At 41.5% G+C, this 14,637-nt stretch overlaps 1 pseudogene; it reads right to left on the reverse strand.

Moving 5' to 3' along the window:
• Positions 1–14,251: 14,251 nt before the first annotated feature.
• LOC134897403 (5S ribosomal RNA) lies at positions 14,252–14,371 on the reverse strand (annotated as a pseudogene).
• Between the last annotated feature and the right edge of the window lie 266 nt (positions 14,372–14,637).

Consider the following 14,637-nt stretch of genomic DNA (forward strand, 5'->3'; position numbering starts at 1 on the left):
CTTTCATGTACAAGTCTGACATTATGGGGGGTATCCAATTACCCGCGGTAAATTACAGCGGGTAATTGTCTCAATGTGGGCTATCCAATTAGCCCTAATAAGCTGGCGGGGGCCGCGGTTATCAGGGATTTTGTTTCATCTGCCTCAGGCAGGCAAAACCAATCCCCAAAAGCAGCCCGTTTTTGCTCGAAAACAGTAATGCGACCAGCGAAGACACACAGGTTTCACTGAACCTGTGTGTTTTTGTGAGAAAGGGTAAGGGGGGAGGGTTAGCATACTTACCCGATCCTTGTTGGGATTTTGAACTTTGGGACGCCGGTGTCGGTCTTATGACTGACGGTATCCCATCCACCGGTATATCGTATCACACCCTTTCTGCTTATTATCACTTTTGGACCACCTTATTCATTTATTTATTCTTCTTAATTCTTGCCTAGACCACTGCCTGATGGGGACTAATTCATGTCTAAAACAAGTCACAGGATGGTTACATTGGAGCTATGCCTATAAGTCACATTTATATGTATTAATTGCGGCACGATTATATTCAACCCAACATTTAGTCTCAGTGCATCAGGGGGGTTCATTGCAATGTCACAATAGTGGTGTACCGTAACTGTGTTACAATAGGGGTGTGCCTAGTGGGTATGGGTCGTTGGGTCGACTCAACTTAGGTCGACAAGGGCATTCTGTCGACATGATCATTAGGTTGACGGGTCAAAAGGTCGACATGGGTTTGTGGACTTTTTTTTGGTGTGTATTTCTTCATAAAGTGACGGGGAACCCCAATTAGTGCACCGTGTCCCCTCGCATGGCTCGCTTCGCTCGGCATGCTTCGGCCAAGGTGCCTCGCTCCGCTACCACTGCACTCGGCACAGGTTACCGTTCCCAATCATAGTCCAAGTGGATAGTAAAGTATGAAAAACTTCAAAAATTGGAAAAAAATTGAAAAACTCATGTTGGCCTTTTGACATGTCGACCTAGTACATGTCGACCTAATGACCACGTCGACCTAGTGTTCCTGTCGACCTAATGCATATCGACCTTTAGTGGTTGACCTAATGACTGTCGACCTAAGTTGTGTCGACCTAACGACCGTATCCCCTGCCTAGTACGTAAGTCTACTCTACATGTGAGCACCAGTGATATACAGTATCTCAGAGCCGGCCCTAACCAATATGATGCCCTAGGCAAGATTTTGGCTGGTGCCCCCTAGCACCACCGCTGGTTCCGCCTCTGAACTTGGACCTCTTTCCCAGCACCATCACCCCTAACCCATAGCAGTCCTTATTTTGGTGTTTGTACCCCTATATTTTAAATAGGAACAGTTCGCACATTTGGCGCACAGCCCAAAAAGGGGGGTGTTTTTGCTGGCAAGGGTAATGGCCACACAATAGTAACCCCAATTCCAATTACACCACACAGTACTGCAACTTTATTCACATTTGATCATGCGATAGTGTCCATAATTAATTTTACATCCCACAGTAGTATCACTTTACCTTATAAACATTACTCCTAACAGTAGAGACCCTTATTCACATTACATCACACTGAATTGCTCCTTATTCACATTACACCACACCCTATTGCTCTTTATTCACATTAGACGACACAGTAGTGCCCTTTCTATACGCAACACCACATAGTAGAGCACCTTATACACATAATTCCACACAGTAATGCCCCTTACACATATGAGACACATTATTAATGTCCTTCTAAACATAATGTGCCTTAAACATTATGACAACCTTTATTAATGCCCTTTTACACATAATGTCCCTTACACATATGCCGCACATTATTAATGCCCTTATACACATAATGACACACATAGTGCCCCCTACACATTTGCTGCACATTATTAGTGACCCAATACACATAATGACACACATACAGTAGTACCCTGTTACACATATGCCGCACATTATTAATGCCCTTATACACATAATGACACACATAGTGCCCCTTTACACATATGTTGCACATTATTAATGCATTTTTACATGACACACATAATGCTCCTTACACATATTCTAAACACTACTGCACAACCAACCCACTCACATGCACACAGCACTCACACTGCCACTAACACTGTGACCTCTGCATCAGCTTGGATACAGACGTGTCCTCATAAATCTTGCCTCAATGCTAATGTCGGGCCCCTTTTTTTATGAAAATGCATCTTATATGCATTGCTATGTGGCTTGGATGCACAAGCAGCTTATGCTGATTAAAAGGATATGCAGCATGCCTATATACTGTGTGAGACTGTGGCTGTATCTGCATATGAACTGCTACACACAGAATATAGGCATGCCGCATATCATTTTAATCTGCAGAAGCTGCTGATGCCCCTAGGCATATCAAATGCCCTAGGCAATTGCCTAGTTTGCCTATGCCTATGGCCGGCTCTGCAGTATCTCCTTCTTCCTGACCCAATATGGACAATGTAGTCCTGATTGGGATGGCGGGGCAGAACACTCCAATCTGGACAGTTAAAAGATTTGTGAGATGGCAATGAGCATCCAATTGAATTTACAGACTGATGATTGATTTCTGATCCTTCCTAGAACTTAAAATCAAAGTCAGTTTATTGGAGTAACAAACTCCATGGCACAGCTAAATCCAGAAACACATAGAAACCCTCCCTCTCCCCTCCTGAAACTCATTTAAGTATCTTACTCCACAAACAGCTAGTTCATTACTAAATCATGTTAGGAATTCTTACGTGAGAATCACTCATCAACTTCACCCAGATCCTTCCATCAGGTAATGTAAAAACAGTGTTATTTCTGACTATCTAGTCCAAGTATTTACCATGTAAATGGCATCTTTGTGTGAAGAAAGAAATTAGATATAAATAAGTTTAATTTGTTTTACAGGGTTGGGAAACCCACTGCATTTATCCAAGCCATCTGTAAGCAGAAGAGCAACACACAACCAGTGCGATGATAGAAGTCTTCCTAGAAGTCTCATCTGATTTAAAGAACATAAAGGATGTTATCAGTCTGTATTCAGTGGAACGGGACCCTCCCATATATGTTACATGATTATTATTTTTTATTGGATGAACATAAAACATACCTACCCGGAAGTAAAGAAGCCCCTCCCATATATGTTACATGATTATTATTTTTTATTGGATGAAAATAAAACATTCCTACCTGGATGTAAAGAAGCTCCTCCCATATATGTTACATTATTATTATTATTATTATTATTATTATTATTATACCTACCTGGATGTGCAAGCAGCTTGTTTATTAAAGTTCTTAATAGATATCAGCAAGAAATGCAAAAAACATAGAGCTTTAGTAGGTGTCATAATGAGGGAGTTAAGATGGTATGTGGATTGAATTAGCTATGCATTCATCAAATCTTATCACACAACTAATTTTCCTCCGAGAAATACAATGTAATGAATGGAAAAAGCTGCATTTCTGGAACAGGCAGGGAGCAATAACGTGTTATTTTTAATTTTGTGGGGTAAGTCATTTGGGAGCGATCCGCAGAAGCTGCATTTAATTTAGTGCTCTGGTGGCTTGCAAGGTTTGCAAACTAAAGAAAGGTAATATTGTGTAATTACTCAACTGAGATTGTTTTTCATTAAAACTTTAAATTCAGTTGTCACAGGAAATGTAATGTGTTTACCCAGGCTGGAAGCTTCAATCTTTACATTGTAGAAGTTGGGCATGCTTGTCCTCTTAAAAGTAAGATGTATGGTGATCAGAATATCTGGTGTTACTGGGGAAATAGTCAGTGGCTGAACATTACTGGTCCGTGTTACACTGGTACTTGTCTCGATGCTGAACCTATTATCTATTTGAACAGTGTATTCCTAGTACTCTACTAAAGATACAGTACAGCAGAATTGCATTTAGCTCGATATTGTCCACAAACATTAATAGAATGTAAACATATACAATAAAGATAAAAATAAAACACACTTGTAAATGATTACTAGGGCGGAATGATACACCTGAAAATCTTATATTTATTTATTCTATTTTTTTCCATTACGACAAAGTACTATGAATTATAAGACAAGATAGATATATACACCATTTACCGCGCAGTGAGGAGGATACAGAGCTGCCACATATGTACATTGTGGGAATGAGCACTTAATTTCCCCTAAGATTATAAATAAAACAATTCAGGTATATATGCTGGCGCTTTATGCGCCACTGATGGACACAGGAGGAGGGTATGTCATCTACTAAGTCTATATAAGCCAACTGCGGTGGTGCCGAGCTTTTCAGCCCGGGGCCTGCATTGCTTCACAGCTAGCCCACCGCAACACCTACATTGTGAGAGACTGATCTAGTTCACATACCGTTGAACCCCATGCAGTGTGTCACTTTTTTTTATAGTAATGTGATGTATAAGACTGCACTGTGTCACCTTACCATTATCAAAAGCTGCTTTTCTACATTTCATTGATATTGTATGTACAGATGTGTCATCAAACATCATTGCTCATAGCGCACTATTTAGGATCCTGAGTTGCGAGTTGTTAATAACGTTATGGCATGCGTTGTGTTCCACGCCATGTAATACACAGTTTAACCACTGGGTGGCTAATGCTCCACGTTAAGATTACAGTGCTGAATACAATGCTGTGGCAGTAGACCAGTGTTTTTCAACCACTGTGCCGTGGCACACTAGTGTGCCCTGAGCAGTCTCCAGGGTGTAAATTTACTAAGATGGGAGTTCTATTTAAGATGGGATGTTGCCCATAGCAACCAATCAGATTCCAGGTATTATCTTCTAGAAGGTGCTAGATAAATGAGAAATAGAAGCTGATTGGTTGCTATGGGCAACATCCCATCTTAAATAGAACTCCCATCTTAGTAAATTTACCTCATGTGTGAAAGCCATAGAAGCAGAGCCAGGCCCGTCAGTGTTTTGCCGCTATTGAGGCCCTGCAGCGATCAATACTGGTGGGTTCAGTGGTTGCAGAGCCAGTTCTAATTTTGGGCCCGGGCAGGGTTGGGCTCTTCTGGCTTTCTCAGATGTGTGTCAGGCGTTACCTATGGAGAAGCTGCAACATGACATCCTAGGACACGCAACTGCACCATGCACCACCATTATATTTGAGTGTTCCTTGGCAATATTTAAATCTTGTTCAGTGTGCCGCGAGTTGTAAAAGGTTGAAAATCTCTGCAGTAGACAGTGATCTGTGAGAGGCTGGCCAATCATGTGTCACTTTTTTGATGGTACTGTGTTGTATAAGATTGCACTGTGTCACTTTACCAATACGGCAAGTTGTTTTTCTTTTTTGATCATGGTATATATATATATATATACATACAGTGAGGGAAAAAAGTATTAGGACAGCCACAGATTGTGCAAGTTGACCCACTTAAAAAGATGAGAGAGGTCTGTAACTTCCTTCATAGGTACACTTCAACTGTGAGAGACAGAATCTGAAAAAAGAAAACAGGAAATCACATAGTATGATTTTTAAATAATTTATTTGTATATTCTTGTGGAATATATATATTTGGACACCTACCAAGCAGCAAGATTTCTGGCTCTCACAGACCTGTTACTTCTTATTTAAGAAGCTCTTCTATCCTCCCCTTTTACCTGTATTAATGGCACCTGTTTGAACTGGTTATCTGTATAAAAGACACCTGTCCACACCCTCAAACAGTCAGACTGCTACCTCTCCACCATGGCCTAGACCAGAGAGCTGTCTAAGGACACCAGGGACAAAATTGTAGAGCCTTGCACAAGGCTGGGATAAGCTACTCGACAATAGGCAAGAAGCTTGGTGAGAAGAGATCAACTGTTGGCGCAATTATAAAAAAATGGAAGAAATACAAGATCCCTGACAATCTCCCTTGACTTGGGGCTCCATACAAGATCTCACCTCGTGGGGTATCAATGATCTTGAGTACAGTGAGGAATCAGCCCAGAACTACACGGGGGGACCTGGTCAATGACCTCAAGAGAGCTGGGACCACAGTCAGAAAGGTTACCATTAGTAACACACTACGTCGTCATGGATTGAAATCCCACAGCGCCTGAAAGGTCCCCCTGCTTAAGCCAGCACATGTCCAGGCCCGTCTTAAGTTTGCCAGTGACCATCTGGATGATCCAGAGGAGGATTGGGAGAATGTAATGTGGTCAGATGAGAGCAAAATCGAACTTTTTGGTATAAACTCCACTCGCCATGTTTGGAGGGAGAAGTATGATGAATGGCATCCCAAGAACACCATACCCACTGGGAAGCATGGGGGTGGAAACATCATGCTTTGGGGCTGGTTTTCTGCAAAGAGGACAGGACGACTGATCCGTATTAAGGAGAGGATGAATGGGGCCATGTATCGTTAGATTTTGGGCAAAAACCTCCTTCCCTCAGTAAGAGCATTGAAGATGGAACGTGGCTGGGTCTTCCAGCATGACGATGACCCAAAACACACTGCCAGGGCAACTAAGGAGTGGCTCCGTAAGAAGCATTTCAAGGTCCTGGAGTGGCCTAGCCAGTCTCCAGACCTCAACCCAATAGAAAATCTGTGGAGGGAGTTGAAAGTCCGTGTTGCCCGGCGACATCCCCAAAACATGACTCGACCTGGAGAAGATCTGCATGGAAGAAAGAGTGGGCCAAAATACCTGCTACAGTGTGTGCAAACCTGGTCAAGAAATACAGGAAACGTTTGACCTCTTTAATTGCCAACTGAGGTTATATTACAAAGTATTGAGTTAAACTTTTTGATTGTCCAAATATTTATTTTCTGCAAGAATATACAAATAAATTATTTAAAAATCATACAATGTGATTTCCTAGTTTTTTTTTCCAGATTCTGTCTCTCACAATTGAAGTGTACCTATGATGGAAATTACAGACCTCTCTCATATTTTTAAGTGGGTCAACTTGCACAATCGGTGGCTGTCATGCAGTGAGGCTGAAAATGCTTTTTTGCCCCACTACATGTATATATATATATATATATATATATATATATATAACTTGTGGTAGGTCCGGCACTCCAATAACTGAAGAGAATGTGTCCTGTTGCCTTCACTGTCCAAATGGATAAATACAATCAAGCGATGTGCGGCACTCAGGTATTAAAATAAATAGTCACCACTATCTGTCCGTCTTCAACGTTTCAATTTTTACTCAAAAAATTGTCATCAGGAAGCATGTACATACAAAAACTACTCACCTTATATCCCCCACCATTGTGCTCGTGTGATGCGCCCGTCCGGCGGAATCCGTCCGGCGCCTGTAGCGCTGAATGATGACGTCATCGCGTATAGCGTGATGCACGTCCAAGTGCGCCCATCACCATGGTAACCCGGTGACACTCTCCTGTATACATATAAACAAAGTGATGTACTGCTGGCAGTGTGAAAAGTGCAGACATCTGGTCCAACAACAGTAGCTTAAGTAAAATAAACTATGGAAGCAATGTGTGAGAAGGGGATCATGGTATCCGTCATATATAAATAATGCATTACAGCACCTATAATGCAGGGAAATAGTAAGCTAGCTCTGCCCGGATACATGTAGTATTTCTGTGATATTCCCAGATATTGGGTACATTATATATAAAGCTGACAGTAAATAAAGGAATATCCTCCTGCAGTCTATATGCTGTGTAAATGCTCCTTGCGGGCTATAAGCTGAAATGATGGTGAGAAAAATATAGTTATAATTGGCTGAGAATCAGAATAAGCATAACGAAATAGCTAATAAATTAGAAAATGCAGGTGGGGCCACTACTCAATGGTGGAAAAACCATAAAATCAGATCAACAAAATCAAGTAATCAAAAAAATCAAAAAATAGGAAAAATATTCAAGAAAATATATATAATGAATTTTCAAAAAAGTTTTTTCAGAAAAAACATGCTAATGATACGGCTTCATTTAGTCCTCTTGGTGTGATCACATCCATCTTTCTGATCCATCTGATCTCACATCTGAGTAAGGCCTTGTGCCTGTCCCCGCCTCTGGTTCTCATAGGTATATGATCGATCATTCGATACCTTAAACTAGCTAAGGAATGTTTCATGGTGGCAAAATGGCGTGCCACTGGTTGATCACTGGTTCCTTTGGTTAAGGCCAATCTAATAGCTGATCTATGTGCCGTCATTCTTTCCTTGAACTTCCTCATTGTTTTACCAATATAGCTTAAGCCGCAGGGGCAAATTATTTGGTAAATCACGTATGTCGATTCACACGTTAAATGATGTTGAATGCGGATTTTATAGCCAAGGTGTGGATGGCAAAAGGTGTCCCCAGTAATGAGGTACTGGCACGTCGTGCAGGAACAGCGGAAGCAGCCCATCTTGCGTGTTGGTAAAAAGGTGTTGCTGGGCGGTTTCATTTTCTCAGATATGTCCGTTTTAACCAAGATGTCTCTTAGGTTTTTAGAGCGCTGATAACACGGCATAATGTCAGTATCTTGCATGTTAAGTTTTTTGTCTGTTTGAATAAGGTTCCAATATTTTTTAGTTGCTTTATCTGTCTCTTGTGATGCGATGTTGAATACACTCTTCCAAGGGAATTTAGATCTTGATGTATCTGTGGTTTTCTTCTGTAGGAGTTGACTTCTTTCCATTGATAACACCTTAGATTTAGTAATGCTGAGGGTTTTGGGATCATAGCCTCTCAAAGTAAAACGGTTGATCAGTTCGTCTATTTGGGCAGCTGCTGTAGAAACATCTGTATTTATTCTGAGGATCCTAATCATTTGTGAGTAAGGCAAGCCTCGTTTTAGCCCTTTAGGGTGACAACTCGTGTTATGAAGGAATGTATTACGGTCTGTCGGTTTTGTAAAGACAGTAGTATTGATAGATGAGTTAATAATGGATATCTTGACATCCAAAAAATCAATGATGTTCTGATCCATTTTATAAATGAGTTTCACGGGGCTACTGGATGCATTATGTGAGTCCAGCCTGCTCTGAAGTAGCTCTGGTGGTCCTCTCCAGATGATTAAGAGGTCATCAATAAATCTTTTATACAGAATGATGTTTGATGAAAAATTTTCATTTGAAAAAAATAAGTCTTGTTCCACGTCGAACATATATATGTTCGCGTATGTAGGGGCCACAGCTGATCCCATGGCACAGCCTCTGTTTTGGAGAAAAAATTTATTATCAAACAGAAAGAAGTTTCTGGTTAATACCAGTTCCAATAGATGTATCAAGCTGTCCACCTGGGTCGGATCCATACTCATCATATTGGAGAATACCTTCCTTGTGGATTTCAAGCCCTCATCGTGAGGGATTACCGTATACAGGCTAGACACGTCTGCTGTCACCAGCCATGCATCCAAGGGTAATTGACCTAACTTATTTAACTCATTAAGAAGGTCTGTGGTATCCATCAACGCATGTGGATGTTGTTGGACGTAAGGTTGCAACAAGGAGTCTAATAGCACTGAAGTGGGTTGAAGCAGTGAACCCCGGGCCGAAATGATCGGTCTTCCTGGAGGGGGATTTAACCCCTTGTGAATTTTTGGAACCGTATATAAAATAGGTACCACAGGGTGTTCTGGGAGTAGCAGTGCTGAGACTTCTTCAGTGATGATGCCAGAGTCCTTGGCCCTTAGTAAGGCTTCCTTAAGGTCTTTGGTGAACATCACTGTAGGATTGCCGCTTAATTTGCTGTATACTCCAGGTTCCTCTAATTGGCGGTAGATTTCACTCCGATAGTCAGTAATGTCCTGAAGGACTATTGCACCGCCCTTGTCTGCCGGGCGTATAATAAGTTGAGTATTATTCGCCAAATTTTTAAGGGCAGCCTGTTCTGGTTTGGTCAGATTATGTTTGTAGGACTTGTTCAGTGCCGACAAATGTTCAGTTTCCTGGTCCAGTAATCGTATATAGGTCTTAATGCTTGCGTTGTTTGATAAGGGATCAAAGGTGGACGGCTGTTTGAATTGTAATAGTTTTTCCGGTATTGTGCTAGAAGTTGTACTTGGATTGTCTGTGAAGAATTCTTTGTATTTTAATTTACGATGAAGTTGGTTTTTAGACACCTGCCATAGTAGATCATCAAAAGGAGCTGACGGTATGAAGGATAGTCCCTTGGATAAGACACTCTGTTCACTGGATGATAATTCATAGTGTGATAAATTTATGATTACTTCCGCTTGTTTTTTGCGGGTTGCTTCTTTGTACCCGTGCTGCCGCTTGTACTGGCCCCCTCGGCGAGTTGTTTTCCTTTGCCTATTGCTGCCGTACGTGTGGTGACCCCTAAAGGGATGGTACCCTTGCGTCTTCTAGATGGTTGTTCTTGGTCACTATTGGTGCTGTGACCCTCATTTGAAGTCTCCGTGTCGAGGTCTGTCCTTGGGTATTGGCGACGCCTAAAGAATGGTTTTCTCCTGTTTTCTTGTGGGTTATTGCCAGATAGCCACCTGTACACCTGGTGGTTTTCATAATCCTGGTCCACCTTGTCAAATTTGGCCTTTTTGAACTTAATTAAGTCCCGCTTGTATATTGCTAGTTGGTTCTCCAATTGGACTAGCCAATCATTTTCTGTGTCCAATGTCAGGGTGGGTAGATGTATGGTTTCAAACTTGTTGATTTTCTCCTTTGTTTTATCTACCTCTAATTTGGCCTGCTCAATAATCAATAGCATCAGGTCTGCTGAGCATTTGTTGAGTATTGAAACCCATTTGCGGCAAAATGCAGGATTAAATCTGCCAATAGTTGGACAATTTCGCACTCTGAGACCCCTAGGGATCTTCTTTGCTCTGAAGTAATCGCTTAGTGTTATAGCATGATATGTAAAGTCTATCTCTTTCTTTTTCATGCGGAGTAAATCTCTATAAACACTCTCAGGGGTTAATGCCTCAGCTTGAGTCAATAATTTCTCTGTGTGCAAGATTGCCTCAGTATCTGTTTCTGAGTAGCTGAAATATTCCTGTAAGGGAATCAATGCCGGATTAAACAACTCCTCCTCCTCCTCTTGTTGTGGAGTATCCATAATGTAGTGGAGAGATAAGCGTGCTCCCGGGGTGTTATATCACCAGGTGTTGGTGAAATGTATAAAAACAAATTATTGCGTGGGCACAATAATACACAATGATTTCCTGGATCCAGGTGGTTTAACTGGAATATTAAACACCGTTGGTTGCCATGACCTGCTATAGTTCCCGTGGTGTGGAAATGTAGCTGATATAACTTGTGGTAGGTCCGGCACTCCAATAACTGAAGAGAATGTGTCCTGTTGCCTTCACTGTCCAAATGGATAAATACAATCAAGCGATGTGCGGCACTCAGGTATTAAAATAAATAGTCACCACTATCTGTCCGTCTTCAACGTTTCAATTTTTACTCAAAAAATTGTCATCAGGAAGCATGTACATACAAAAACTACTCACCTTATATCCCCCACCATTGTGCTCGTGTGATGCGCCCGTCCGGCGGAATCCGTCCGGCGCCTGTAGCGCTGAATGATGACGTCATCGCGTATAGCGTGATGCACGTCCAAGTGCGCCCATCACCATGGTAACCCGGTGACACTCTCCTGTATACATATAAACAAAGTGATGTACTGCTGGCAGTGTGAAAAGTGCAGACATCTGGTCCAACAACAGTAGCTTAAGTAAAATAAACTATGGAAGCAATGTGTGAGAAGGGGATCATGGTATCCGTCATATATAAATAATGCATTACAGCACCTATAATGCAGGGAAATAGTAAGCTAGCTCTGCCCGGATACATGTAGTATTTCTGTGATATTCCCAGATATTGGGTACATTATATATAAAGCTGACAGTAAATAAAGGAATATCCTCCTGCAGTCTATATGCTGTGTAAATGCTCCTTGCGGGCTATAAGCTGAAATGATGGTGAGAAAAATATAGTTATAATTGGCTGAGAATCAGAATAAGCATAACGAAATAGCTAATAAATTAGAAAATGCAGGTGGGGCCACTACTCAATGGTGGAAAAACCATAAAATCAGATCAACAAAATCAAGTAATCAAAAAAATCAAAAAATAGGAAAAATATTCAAGAAAATATATATAATGAATTTTCAAAAAAGTTTTTTCAGAAAAAACATGCTAATGATACGGCTTCATTTAGTCCTCTTGGTGTGATCACATCCATCTTTCTGATCCATCTGATCTCACATCTGAGTAAGGCCTTGTGCCTGTCCCCGCCTCTGGTTCTCATAGGTATATGATCGATCATTCGATACCTTAAACTAGCTAAGGAATGTTTCATGGTGGCAAAATGGCGTGCCACTGGTTGATCACTGGTTCCTTTGGTTAAGGCCAATCTAATAGCTGATCTATGTGCCGTCATTCTTTCCTTGAACTTCCTCATTGTTTTACCAATATAGCTTAAGCCGCAGGGGCAAATTATTTGGTAAATCACGTATGTCGATTCACACGTTAAATGATGTTGAATGCGGATTTTATAGCCAAGGTGTGGATGGCAAAAGGTGTCCCCAGTAATGAGGTACTGGCACGTCGTGCAGGAACAGCGGAAGCAGCCCATCTTGCGTGTTGGTAAAAAGGTGTTGCTGGGCGGTTTCATTTTCTCAGATATGTCCGTTTTAACCAAGATGTCTCTTAGGTTTTTAGAGCGCTGATAACACGGCATAATGTCAGTATCTTGCATGTTAAGTTTTTTGTCTGTTTGAATAAGGTTCCAATATTTTTTAGTTGCTTTATCTGTCTCTTGTGATGCGATGTTGAATACACTCTTCCAAGGGAATTTAGATCTTGATGTATCTGTGGTTTTCTTCTGTAGGAGTTGACTTCTTTCCATTGATAACACCTTAGATTTAGTAATGCTGAGGGTTTTGGGATCATAGCCTCTTTTACTTAAGCTACTGTTGTTGGACCAGATGTCTGCACTTTTCACACTGCCAGCAGTACATCACTTTGTTTATATGTATACAGGAGAGTGTCACCGGGTTACCATGGTGATGGGCGCACTTGGACGTGCATCACGCTATACGCGATGACGTCATCATTCAGCGCTACAGGCGCCGGACGGATTCCGCCGGACGGGCGCATCACACGAGCACAATGGTGGGGGATATAAGGTGAGTAGTTTTTGTATGTACATGCTTCCTGATGACAATTTTTTGAGTAAAAATTGAAACGTTGAAGACGGACAGATAGTGGTGACTATTTATTTTAATACCTGAGTGCCGCACATCGCTTGATTATATATATATATATATATATTTATTATTATTATTATTATTATTATTATTATTAGCCTTTATTTATATGGCGCCACAAGGGATCCGCAGCGCCCATTACACAGTACATAATAAAATGAGCAAACAAGAAAACTGCACTTACAGTTCAGGATAAAATAGGACAGGTACAGGAAACCCGGGGTTAGGTGCCATCAAAGGGAGTATGGAGTATAAGATAGTGTAAGTAAGAAAAGGAAAGGCACATGAGGAAAGAAGTCCCTGCTCTTGTGAGCTTACAATTTAAAAAATAAATAAATAAAATATATATATATATATATATATATATAAAACACTCACTTCTCCAGCGATGCAGAAAAAGTAGACAAGCCAGCACTCACGTGTAGATGAAAGACAAGCAGGATTTATTCCTTAACCAAGCGGCATGGTGAAGTACAGCAAATACAGCAAACACAGCCCGACAGCTGTTTCAACCGACTGGTCTTCCTCAGGGGCTAACCGCACTATTGTCAGAACACAAAATATAAGCCTCAAATGGCTCCACAATCAACCCAGCAGCATCAGGGCATGGGCTGAGACAAGTCCGGGCATGTCTAGTGCATCCCCTGCTGTCTCCTCCCACTCCATGACACTGGTAACTAAACTAAACAAACCCGGTATCATGCATAGCAACGGCTCCGGAGCGCGGCAAAACGTGCGGCGAGTGGTCTCAGCAGCCTGACTAGTAAATGGCATGCTGATAGTGAGGGGAATTGCAAGGACGCTGTATATCAAAACAGAAGTGAATGAAATGAAGTGATGTGTTTAAAAAAGTTAAAGGAATAGTGCTAAAGCTCAGCAGAACATTGTTCCCTGAAAGTGCTGGCTAGAAAGTGCAGGGTGCAAAAAGCAGTAAGGAATGACAGGTCTAATAGAAATAATAGCAGGTGACACAAGGACAACCCGCAAAACAACCTACTGCAAAGCAGTACCCACTTGTTACGGCAATCAATATAAATAAGAATATATGTGCAAAATGAATCCAAACTGCCCTATTGGGGAGAAAACCCACAGAACGCACAATGTACGCTGCCTTGTGGTATTAAGTGAGTGATGTACAGCACCCAGTATTCCCAGATCGTCACCGATACTGGTACTGACTGGGCCCAACACTGCTTAGTTTCCAAGATCAGCCGGAATTGGACGTTTGCCAGTGTGGTATGGCTGTTAATATCACTAGACCAACATATGTTGTCTACTGGGGAATCCCATATAGGCAGCTGGAATCTGATACTGCTAAATACAACACCAAAGATGGACAATAAGCTGCACATAGTGCGCAAGAGAGGGTCTGCATGGTGGATGTTGAAAGCGAGGGTGAAAGGAAAGGTGTCACTGCTAGTGAAGTGGAGACCTGTCAGGATCGAGTCTCTAGATATATAAAGACACACGGCGGTGTCTGACAGCACATAACATGCAAAGAACATCAATGACAGGA

Source organism: Pseudophryne corroboree, chromosome 3 (assembly GCF_028390025.1).
Source record: "Pseudophryne corroboree isolate aPseCor3 chromosome 3, aPseCor3.hap2, whole genome shotgun sequence".
In the NCBI taxonomy this organism is placed as follows: Eukaryota; Metazoa; Chordata; class Amphibia; order Anura; family Myobatrachidae; genus Pseudophryne; species Pseudophryne corroboree.